Genomic DNA, 13,137 nt, shown 5'->3' with positions numbered 1-13,137 from the left:
GGCATTATGTTCTTAGCAAGTCCAAGTCCTAGCTGAATATCGTTGGAGTCAACAATACATACGTAATACCCCAGGTACAGACCTCTCCACTTCATTAACTGGGGCATTATGTTCTTAACAAGTCCTAGCTGAATACCGTTGGAGTCAACAGTACATACCTAATACCCCAGATACACACCTTTTCACTTCATTAACTGGGGCATTATGTTCTTAACAATTCCTAGCTGAATATCGTTGGAGTCAACAATATATACATAATACATTAGGTAAATTCCTATTTACTCTTGTTATGTGGGTCATTATTTCCTTAACAAGTCCTATCTGAGCAGCCTCGGACTCAACAGTATATATAATAATCATTTATTTCATTCAATAATTTACTAAGTATAATTTACAGTAACTTTTTTCGGAATTTACTGACCACTGTTACCAGTAATGTGGCCAGTGTTATAATTTAATAATAATATTAAGACACTTAATCTAGAGTCAAGCAATTTAAATAATTATTGAAAATTGAGCCCCCAATTGTGTTGTTTTCTTTTTATTTTATTTATTTTTTAATGCTATTGACGTGAACCAGAGCTAATAGGTTGGTATGAATATCCAAATATTGTTGAATAACGCCGGCCAACAGTGATTTTATTTTTCATTGGTTGCCCAACCTGTTAGTTACGTCAATGAGAGCGTCTTCTGTTGATTTTCCCTTTGTAAACCCAAACTAGTCTGTACTGAAAAATCTTTTATTATTTAGGAAAGAGACTAGACGAATTATTACAATCTTTTCAATAATTTTAGAGAAAACTGAAAGAAGGCTTATCGGTCTTAAATTGTCTAATTTTATTGAATTACATTTTTAAGAATTGATACTACATGCTCTGTTTGAGTCATGGCTCACACAGATGCCGCTCAACGCGACTGCCAGGTCGTTAGTGCCGGCGATCACCACCTCGCAGCAGTGCCGGGGCTCACGCAGACGCCGCTCACCGCGAGTGCAGGCCGATGAGTCTCCTAAACGTGTCCAGCGATGTGGCGGGCGTGATTGTCCCCTAACCTAACTATAGTAAATAAAGTAAAGAACCCCAAGTACAAGAAGTTTAGGTTCGTAACGTATGAACATAGGTTAAGTGAGACAGTAAGTAAAGTAGAAAACCAAGAAGATTGTTTTATACGTTAGGTCCGTTCTCACGAACAATTCGTAGTCCTCACCTAACCTTACCAGTACCAATGAAAGTTATGGTATCAGCGCACCGTACGTCTAAGCGTTGTGATTGTAACTTGTAGACTGACCAACGCTCCTCTGCTGTTCAGTGCGTTTAACGCTTTTGGGCAGGAGCGTATGCACGAGGGATTGAACATGCCACAACGTGTCAAGCGCCAAATTTCTCTTGGCTCGATAGTAATAATAATAATAATAATAATAATAAATGCGTTTTATTTTTTCTCTTTTTTTAAATACATGTAAATACAGTATACACAAAAATATACAGATTAAAGAGAAAAAAATATACCAACCCAAAAAGAAAATAATCTTGCACTTGGGTGGGAGCCATCATCAGCTTCTTAATTTAATTTAAGTTCTATTATAACAATATAAAAATACAACAAATAATAATAAACAAACTAAAATTACTCTTAACCATCAAATTAACACACATTAATTAGAGAAATCCAACTCACCTTCAATATAAAACATACATTTACAATTTATAAAATAAGAACAAAATATTTTTACTGAACAACTAAATATAAATTTTCAATATCTTTAACACTTCTACTCAATAACCAAACCTTCAGCCTCTTTTTAAAAATAAATATAGATCTATTAATTTTAATTTCACTTGGAATTAAATTAAAAAACTTATAACGTAAAAAACACAAAAGATTTTTGAAACAAAGAGCAGTTTTGGTTTAGGCAATCACAAATACTGTTGATTACTGAGTCTAGTAGAATAACCAGAGTTGTCAATAACAGGTCCACTGTTACCACTTAGTATGAAAAAAAATTACTAAAACTTTAAAAACATATAAATATCTTAATGGTAAAATAAAATTTCTAACAAAAAGCGGAAACGAATGTTCTCTAATATTAGAATTACATATCAATCTTATAAATTTTTTCTGAAGGACTATTAGACTAGATAAATTTGAAACATATGAACTACCCCACAATGACAATCCATACTCCAGCCTAGAATTAATCAAAGAAAAATAAGCCAGTCTCATAACTGAGGGAGGACAAACTGATTTCAAATGAAAAAAATGCCCTAAGTGATGACCGTAGAGATTTTTTCAGAGAACCTATATGAGGTTTCCACGATAAGTTTTCATCTAGAATCAAACCCAGATACTTAATCTGACTACATTTATTAAATTACGCCACAATTACACAGATCCTTGCTGCAATTTATTAAATGTATTCTTAAGGCTGTGCCAAAGTTGCCAGATTGGGACAAAGAAAAAAATCATATATAATGTTTTTGATACATTCAAGGATAATTTATTACAAGCAAACCATATAGATATTTTATTTAGGTCATCCTGCATCCTTTGAATATAATTCATCAACTGTTGACGCACTATAGGAAAATGCTGTGTCATCAGCAAATGCTGTCACCTTACCATTGAAATTTCCAGAGTAAAAGTCATTAACAAAGATTAAAAACAAAATAGGCCCAAGAACTGATCCCTGGGGGACTCCAAAATGTAGACTTTCCAAGCAGCTGGTGCTACTGTTTATTTTGACGAATTGCTGTCGACCAGTTAGGTATGTCTTAAACCACTTCAAAGGAACACCTCGAATACCAGCAGATTCCAATTTATTTAGCAGCAAACCATGATTAACGGTATCAAAGGCTTTACTTACATCTAAAAATAAACCAGCCACTTTTTTACAAGAAATATTATTCAAACCGTTATATATATCTTTCAAAAAATGCTGCAAAGCCAGCTCTGTACTGAGTCCCTCTCTAAAACCAAATTGAACTTTAGAAAAAAAATTATTTATTTCTAAAAACTTTATGAGTCTAACTTTAACTAATTTTTCTAATAATTTTGACAAAACTGGAAGTAAAGAAATTGGACGATAATTTTCTACGAAAAGCCTGTCTCCTTTTTTAAATATAGGTATTACTGTAGCAATCTTAAGCACATCCGGAAAGCATCCTGAACTAATACTTTTATTAAATAGATTAAGAAGTACAGGAGACAATTCTTCTGACATTTTAAATATTAAACCTTGATGATAACAATTCATCACCAGTACTTTTACTCAGCGAGAGAGACTTAATTTGTATTTTTAGTTCTGTCAGTGTAATGGGAAATAAAAATAAGGAACTTTCGTTAATAAAAGGTTTAAAATTTGTTAAACAAAGGTGCTTAATATCATCGGTGATATATTGAAATGAATCAACTAGGTTATTAGGAACATTAACAAAATAATTGTTTAAAACAGTTAGCAATTTCACAACTATCAGTCATTAGATTATTATTGTTCTGTAATGTTATTTTACTACTACTTGATGAATTTCCTTTTATAATACCATTGACTAGATGCCACAGTTGTTTTGAATTGTTTCTGTATTCTTGGAACTTATTAATGTAATATCTTTCTTTAGCTTGTCTCACCCATGTTGATAATTTATATTGAAATTTATCAAAATTTTCCTTATTTTTTTGTACAGGGATATTTTTTTTAAATGATTTATATAACTTATCTCTAACAGCAAAAGCCTTAGATAATCCAACACTCATCCATGGTTTTAACATTTTAAATTTAACATTAGTTTTTTCTGCGGTATTAGTATATTTATTGTTATCGATCAAAGTAGACAATTTATCATAAAACAAATTAAATGCCAAATTAACATCAGTGATCTCCAAAATATCAATGCCAAGTCCTTTATAATCAATGAAACATCCATAATGAACTCTTCTTTGTGCAATTCCAAAGTGAGTGAAATCCACTGTGCACGCCACTGATCTGTGGTCAGTTACATTTGTTTCAATCACTGATACTTTGTGAGCTTCATAAACCTTGGAACTAAACCATATGTGATCTATACATGAGGAGGAAATACCCTGCACTCTCGTATCTAAGTCAACAAGTTGTTGAAACCCAAGACTAGCCATTGAATCCAAAAATTCATCACTAAGGCTATTTTCCAACTTAATGTTAATATTAAAGTCACCCAAACATATGATATTATCATAATTAATTTTTGATAACGAGCACGTCAAGTCAAGAATGACATCCCTTGCCAATGATATATGCCAACGATATAAACCAAGAACATAAAAAGAAATATTATTTAAACGACATGAGACCAAAACCACATCACAACCAGGTATATCACATTCACACAGAACCGATGTTATAGACTGATGTATATAGACAATGACACCACTACTTCTCACAGCAGAGTTGCAAGGTGAAAATATTTGATAACTATTAATATTATATAAAACAGCTTCTTTCTCACTTACCAACCAAGCCTCAGACAATACAATTACTTGAGGCTTTACCTGCAAGCAATTTAAATAAGCAATAAATAAATCAAAATTTTTGTTTACACTCCTAATATTTGTGTGCCACAAATAATAAACCCTTTTTCTCACTATAAAAATTTATTTACATCATTAATGTAAATACACATACATTACACATACATTAGATGATCAACAGATCATCTTGTGCAGGATATTAAACTGTCTTCTGCTTTGTTTATAAACAAACAGACAGCTCAGCATACCATTTTCTTAAACTAATACAGTTTCGTTTGAATATTTATAAGTTGTACATTAATAGGATTATTGTCATACAATTAATAAAATGGTTAAAAATGTCCAAATAAAATATCCTTGTAGCATATGTAGTAAAAATGTCAGTAAGTGTAGCAAGGCTTTGTTATGTAGCAGAAACTGTTCCAAATGGACTCATTTTAAATGTTCTAATCTAAACTTAGAAGAATACAACAAATTCTCAAAATCAAAAAAATTGGGTTTTGTGAAAATTGTTTAGAACCAAATGAAGAAGAACAAGAAGCAATTTTATCACATGATATAACTAATACATTGTTAAAAGAGGTAGAGAAGTTTAAATAAGGTTTGTAGTAACCCTTAACTGTGATTTGGAAGAGGCCTTTCAAAAAGTACAAAACCTTCAAATAGAAAAAGTTACACTGGAAAAATTTGCTATTAAAAAGAGAGGAAGAAATAATTAAGTTAGAAAGTTTAATTAATAAAAACAAGGTTTCCTTGAAACAGAACATTACTCAGCCATCGGAATTTATCTTACCTTTGAGTAACAGTTTTCAGTTGCTTGGTGAAAATACAGATATGTGTAAATCAGCTGATTATCAAGAAAGTGATTTCCCTCCTCTACAAACCCCTAAGTTCATCTCCAGAAAGCCGCAACGAAATAATCTAATCCCAAATGTTATCAGGGCAGTAGCTTCCAAACACAAGGGCATAAAAAATACTGTGGTGCCTGCGAAAGAGGCAAGAGACATCCTCTCTTCAAACAAAAGTACAAGGGAAAACAAAGTACCCTCGAGGAGGAAGTGCACTGATAGTAACTATCAAGCAAATATTGACAATACACTAAATAGAGTTAGTATGAATGACCAAAGTAAATTTTTGATTTGTTCTGACAGTCATGGGAGAGATTTTGGCTTGGTACATTAACAAGAATCAAAGAACCCGAACTGCTGTTGGGTTTGTGAGGCCAGGTGGTAGGAGCAGTGAAATTCTAAATCACAGAAATATTACAAATGAGTTAAAAACCAAGAATGATGTCCTGGTGATTGTTTGTGGCTCTAATGATATCTCTAAAAATGAGGCTGAATAGATAGTATGGAGAGTACAATAAAAAAAACTGGGAACAATAAAATTATTCTGGTTGACTTGCCAATTAGATACGACCTCCCGCTGTGGTCAAGTGTTAACAAACTGCAAAGAAAAACTAATATTGCAATAAAAGAGCTATGCAGTAAATATGATAATGTATCTATTGTGGAAGTAAGCAAAGTAATGAGACAGCTGCACACTCGTCATGGATTACATCTAAACTCAAAGGGGAAAAAATGGCTAGCCAAGCAAATTTGTGACGCTGTTGTGGAAGTACATGAGGAAATTTCAACACCTATTAGCAGCAGCCCAGTGACTATTGAAGAGGTACTCAGAGAAGCACCTACACCATCACCCCTACCATCATCCACCAGTCCAGTCATTACAGCGAGTACACCACAACTTTTTTTAGAAACTTTAGCCAACAAGATGAAAGAAACCTAAACTCGGCCAATTCAACCTATGTAAGAACTTTAAGTAATGATGTTCACAATTTAATATTAGCACCCCCAAATAATGACAAGATCTCAAGAAATTCATTTAATATCTTATTTGGAAATGTTCAATGCTTGACTAACAAAGTCCTAGAAATAGAAATGTGTTTAAAAGAAATAAATTACTCGGTACTGTGCATAGTGGAGCATTGGCTTAGTGAAGACAATTTTGAACTCTTTAACTTCACAGGTTACAAACTCGCTACAATATTTTACAGAGTCTCCAGTAGTCACGGAGGTTCTGGTATTTATGTAAAAGAAGATCTAAAAGTAAAAGAAGTTGATGTTAAAGAATTTTGTGTCGAGATGCAATTCGAAGTTTCTGCAGTCAAACTCAGTGACCAAAAGTTATTAATAGTATCCTTGTATAGGCCCAGTGGTGGAAACAATAAAATTTTTTTTGAAAAATTGGAAAATCTACTGGATTATTTGATTAAATTTAAGATTGACATAGTGCTGTGTGGCGACCTGAATATAGAAGCAAATGGGAACAATACTACAACTGTAAAGCTTCATAATCTCTTGAGAACTGCTGGCCTTTATTGTTCCAATTTTAGGCCAACAAGAGGCTTAGCCTGCATTGACTACACAATAACAAACATTAGACCATCAGACTGCAACGTTAATGTCCTTGATCTTTTAATATCTGACCACAGTTTTTTATCCTTTAACATTTATGATCGGCTAATGGCAGCTTCAAAAGAAGTTACACAGGTTCAACGACTTGAAAGACCTTTCAGACCATTACCTGGGCCTGCAGTTGAAGATTTTAAACTTTGTCTACAGAATATTGACTGGGGTGTAACTCTTAAAGGATTAAGTGCTGAAGAAATGTATAATAAGTTTCACAATGTGTTTATAGGCTGGATGAATATTTATTTGCCAATGAGGAACTCAAGAACAAATAACTTCAAGAATTACCATAAACCTAAAGGTCTGCGCAACTGGTTCACTCCTCAGTTGGCAAAAATGAAAAAATGGTTATGTCACTTTTATATTTCACAAGCGACTGAAGATCCCAGGGATGCTAAAAATTATAAATTGGCCAAGATCAATTACAAGAGTGCTCTAAAACAAGCTAAATTTCATGCTAACCAAGAATTTATTCAGTCCTCAAGCAACACTTGCAAAGCTGTGTGGCAAATTATAAAACATGAGACTCAACCGAAAACAACAACAACATGCTACTCCGGATGCTGAATACTTCATTTCGGTAGTGGATGAAATCCGAGAGAAAATCCCCGCAGCAAATACAAAGCCAGATGAGCTCCTAGAGGTGCAACATTTACCTTCACATCAGTCTTTCGCCTGGCAGCCTATAGAGTATAGTGATATTGTGAAAGTAATTTTAAAGTTAAAAAGTTCCAAAAGCTGTGATATTTATAATGTTTCAAATAATTTAGTGAAATTAGTGTGCAGTGGAGTGAATATCCCTCTCACCATGTGTCTAAATGCGATGCTTAAAGAGGGAATCTTTCCTAGTAAATTAAAAGTGTCAAAGGTTGTGCCAATCTTTAAGAAGGGTGATCATAGGAGTGTTAAATCGTACAGACCTATCTCTCTGGTACCAGTTTTTTCTAAAGTCTTTGAAGCCATCATTAAAACCCAGGTTAACTTATATTTTGAAACAAATAATCTCTTTAGTTGTAGTCAGTTTGGTTTTAGAGCCGGGATGTCGACAACCGATGCAGTTGGGGGACTTGTTTCGGGCGTCTTGGCTGGTTTCGATGCAGGCTTTGACACCTGCGCAGTTTTATGCGACCTCTCCAAGGCCTTCGACTGTGTCGATCACGACATCCTGTTGAGAAAACTTAAATTCTATGGTGTAACAGGCATTCAAAATTCTTTGTTTAAATCCTACCTCAGTTATCGGCAACAAAACATTTTTACTAATGGCAATCTTTCTAAATCTTCTGAGGTAAAGTTTGGCGTGCCACAGGGATCAGTTCTGGGCCCTACTTTATTTCTAATTATGGTTAACGATCTTGAGTACAATGTGAGTTATAAATCAGTAATGTTTGCTGATGATGTCACTTTTTTACAACAGTAAATAATCAAAATGAAAGAGAGCTTAAACTAAGATGTATGATCGATGAAGCAGATGAATGGTATAAATCAAATGTTCTGTTGTTGAATTTAGAAAAAACTCAAAATATGGTTTTCTCCTTAAGAGTCCAAGCTGATTGTAATGATAATGTGGTTAATTTACTAGGTATCACTCTGGATTCAAAGTTGACCTGGCATTCTCATATAAATAATGTATGTAAAAGATTGAGCAGGGTCATATATCTCTTGTACCATTTGAGGCACTGTGTAGACAAACACTATCTTAGAATGGTTTACTTTGCCCTTTTTCAAGGTGTAATCACATATGGACTATTATTATGGGGTAACTGTAGCAGTATAAATGAAGTATTGATTATTCAAAAGAAAGCAGTCAGAATTCTCAACAACGCCCATTGTCTTGAGCACTGTAGACCCTTCTTTATTTGCAGTAAAATACTAACTGTTATAAATCTATACATTTTATCTTGTCTACTTTTTACAAAAAATAATGTTAATAATTATGTCCTCAATGAGCATGTTCACTCTTATGCTACTAGGAATTCTCACCAAATTCATGTACCTTTTGCTAGGTTAAGTAAAACTAAATTATCTTATGAAATTGTTAGCATAAGGCTATTTAATAGACTGCACATTTCTGCTCATTATAGTAGCTTCAATAGTTTTAGAAATATTTTATACGATTGGCTGTTGAACAATCCTTTTTACAAAATTGACGAGTTCTTTAAAAGTGATATATCTAGTCTAGTCTTCCAAAGTTAGTCTGTAGGTAGTTTTAACTGTATATGTTAATTGCTTTTATTTTTATGTATCTGTATGACGTAGCCTATTGTACAAATATGTATTTAATGGCCAAATATATGACTTATGACTTAATGCTCTCTAAAAGTGTTGAACTAGACATTTACAATTTACAACATTTTTTACATTAAAAACAAGAACATAATCAGTTATACAACAGTAGACATAAAAACACTAGTAACTTAACCACAATGATTTCATACACACATACAAATAAATATACAGAAAAATTACTTACTTGCAATTGTATATGTCCATATAGTAACAGCTAGATTTACATTTAAGAAACATTGTCTGACACAATACAAATCAAGAATACAAATAAATTTTTCTAATTAAATTATTATTCTGTTACACACCAAAATAAACATAAAGTTTTTCTTCTAAGCTTAAAACGGAAATGAATTATTTGAATCAGAAACACAATGCATAAAATTAAAATAAAATGATGCTTCTCAAAACAAGAAATATTTAAATATAAAAATAAAACAACAATCTGAATCCTTATCAAAGGAGACAAAACAATATGTGAGGAAAGAATATTGATTTTCTACAACATGGCAATAAGAGAATTTTGCTTGAGGTGATGAAATGGCTTGCTGAAGGACCTTGGTAGTTGGTGAAGATAAGAGTAAAAATATAATAGTAGTGATGGCACAGATTACATTGACTGAAGTTATCCTTAACCAACACAAGAACATGTTTGAATCTGTCCTTTGGTCAATCCACACGAGCACCAAACACGAGAATCCAGTTTCCAGAAATGCTCTGTCCAAACTTGATTGTCTGTCCATCTGTTGACAATTTACTTAATTACCGTTTCTCAATTTTTCCAAATCCTGTATGCTGGCTATTTTTACTGCATTCGAGTCTCTGTCCTTTCTCATGAATATTTTTGAGTTTGATATCCATAGGTACTGATAGTTTTTTTCAACTTTTACCAATCTTGATTCATATAATAGTTTTTTGAAGTATGGAGTTAGATGTTCATTAACATACACCATAGTTTCTGGTGCATCCCTCACAAATACTGTACTTTTTAACTTGCACTGTTTTGCTTTCTTTAGAACACAGTCCCGTTTCTGGCGGTTACTAAATTGAATAACAATAGGGCGAGGCTTTTGTGTATTTTTTGATGGGAGTCTGTGTGCGGCCTGGATGTCATGATTTAAAACTATAGTTTTCATCGATAGCAAATTGCCATATTATTTACCAGGTTCAAAACATTTTCACCTGGTAACTCAGGCACACCATCTATCTGGATGTTGCTGTTCCGCCCATACTGCTGTAACTCCTCAAACTGAATTTTTATTTGTTCCACTTCTTTTTCCAACTTTAAGTTTTTAGCTACTAAGTCGTTGTTTTGTTTTTCAATTTCATTCATCCGATTTTCGACAAACTCTAATTTTTCCACAAAGTCATCAATTTTTTTAGAACAAAAGTCAACAGATATTTCAAATTCATTAAATTTATCACAAATGGATTTCAAATGCTTTTCAATAGTACTGCTGACAACTTTTTCAATTTTTTTCTCCAGATCCTGAAAAAAGTTCTCTGGAATATTTTGTTTACTTACATTTGAATGTTCCTGCAAATCAGTTGTAAAAGTACCACACTTGAAATGCTCCCAGAATCCTTCTTCAAATTCCTACATAAAACACAACAGTAGACATCACGGCGAACATTACCCATCTGTCGCCACGATTTTTCAGCAACTCCCGTACAATTGTAATGTAACTTACAACTACTAACAGCACATTTAACATAGTCATTATCGGGTGGTAATTCATCTCCACAAGATGAGCAAAGAGACATGACTTAAACTTTGAGGTTAAAACAAGAAAGACCACTGAACTGTAAGGCAGCTGAGCTGAGACTCAAGTTGACTGAAGCAAACTTGTTATGTCATGTTAACGTTAAGTATTGTCGTAGAAAAGTCGAAAACAAATTATTCAATAAGATTTGGAATTGACGATCGACATTGATAAAGAAATTACGCTGTACTTTTACAGTACCTCAAAATGTACAATAACCTCGTGCTGGTAGGTGTCCAGTTGGGAACAGAGCAGAACCGCGCTACTAGCCTGGCTGCATACTTACGGCCGATAGTAAATCTCAAGCTACCTACAGAACCTGACCTCTCCCCTACTGGTGACATGTCTGTTTGTGGCTTTCAGTACTGCTGGAGTTGCTGTTGGACATAAACAGTGACTCGACAATGTTCGAGAAGACAGCGAGGTTTGCAGTTTGCTCTCCCCTACTGCTTGACACGTCTGTTTGTGGCTTGCAGGACTGCTGGAGTTGCTGTTGGACATAAACAGTGACTCGACAATGTTCGAGAAGACAGCGAGGTTTGCAGTTTGCTCTCCCCTACTGCTTGACACGTCTGTTTGTGGCTTGCAGGACTGCTGGAGTTGCTGTTGGACATAAACAGTGACTCGACAATGTTCGACAAGACAGCGAGGATTGCAGTTTGCTCTCCCCTACTGCTTGACACGTCTGTTTGTGGCTTGCAGGACTGCTGGAGTTGCTGTTGGACATAAACAGTGACTCGACAATGCTCGAGAAGACAGCGAGGTTTGCAGTTTGCTCTCCCCTACTGCTTGACATGTCTGTTTGTGGCTTTCAGGACTGCTGGAGTTGCTGTTGGACATAAACAGTGACTCGACAATGCTCGAGAAGACAGCGAGGTTTGCAGTTTGCTCTCCCCTACTGCTTGACATGTCTGTTTATCGCTTTCAGGACTACTGCAGTTGCTGTTGGACATAAACAGTGACTCGACAATGCTCGAGAAGACAGCGAGGTTTGCAGCCTGCTCTCCCCTACTGCTTGACATGTCTGTTTGTCGCTTTCAGGACTGCTGGAGTTGCTGTTGGACATAAACAGTGACTCGACAATGCTCGAGAAGACAGCGAGGTTTGCAGTTTGGCTCTCCCCTACTGCTTGACATATCTGTTTGTGGCTTTCAGGACTGCTGGAGTTGCTGTTGGACATAAACAGTGACTCGACAATGTTCGAGAAGACAGCGAGGTTTGCAGTTTGCTCTCCTCTACTGCTTGACATGTCTGTTTGTGGCTTTCAGGACTGCTGGAGTTGCTGTTGGACATAAACAGTGACTCGACAATGCTCGAGAAGACAGCGAGGTTTTGCAGTTTGCTCTCCCCTACTGCTTGACATGTCTGTTTGTGGCTTTCAGGACTGCTGGAGTTGCTGTTGGACATAAACAGTGACTCGACAATGCTCGAGAAGACAGCGAGGTTTGCAGTTTGCTCTCCCCTACTGCTTGACATGTCTGTTTGTCGCTTTCAGGACTGCTGGAGTTGCTGTTGGACATAAACAGTGACTCGACAATGTTCGAGAAGACAGCGAGGTTTGCAGTTTGCTCTCCCCTACTGCTTGACACGTCTGTTTGTGGCTTTCAGGACTACTGCAGTTGCTGTGGGACACAAACAGTGACTCGACAATGTTCGACAAGACAGCAAGGTTTGCAGTTTGCTCTCCCCTACTGCTTGACATGTCTGTTTATGGCTTTCAGGACTGCTGGAGTTGCTGTTGGACACAGAAACAGTGACTCGACAATGCTCGAGAAGACAGCGAGGTTTGCAGTGATTGAGAGTTTGGCTGAGTCTCCAACATCTGAAGCAGTATTTGGGGAAGAAATGGTAAAACAGTTTAAGAGATTTACTAAGGAGGGAGCTGTATATGTTCAGTTACAGACAGAAGTAGCAATTGAAAAAGCGGACTAAGGAAACTGGCTGTAAAGTGTAAAACAATATTTTTGTAGAGTGCTGTTTACAATAAAATATTGTATTTAAGATACTGAAGTGTTTATATACACGTCATATGATAAATATAAGTTTATTTTTTATGTTAAAAAAATAAAATTAGCTTTTGGTTAGTAATATTGTTTAATTTTCCTTTATAAATTATTAAG

The 13,137-nt window shown here is 35.0% G+C and overlaps 1 pseudogene; it reads left to right on the top strand.

The window, feature by feature from the left end:
* The window catches only part of LOC124372164, a 43,874-nt pseudogene extending 32,240 nt beyond the window's left edge, over positions 1 to 11,634 (top strand).
* Positions 11,635 to 13,137: the final 1,503 nt, after the last annotated feature.

This window comes from Homalodisca vitripennis, unplaced genomic scaffold (genome assembly GCF_021130785.1).
Source record: "Homalodisca vitripennis isolate AUS2020 unplaced genomic scaffold, UT_GWSS_2.1 ScUCBcl_2680;HRSCAF=7687, whole genome shotgun sequence".
NCBI classification, from domain to species: domain Eukaryota; kingdom Metazoa; phylum Arthropoda; class Insecta; order Hemiptera; family Cicadellidae; genus Homalodisca; species Homalodisca vitripennis.
This window is presented reverse-complemented; position numbering and strand designations above follow the sequence as displayed.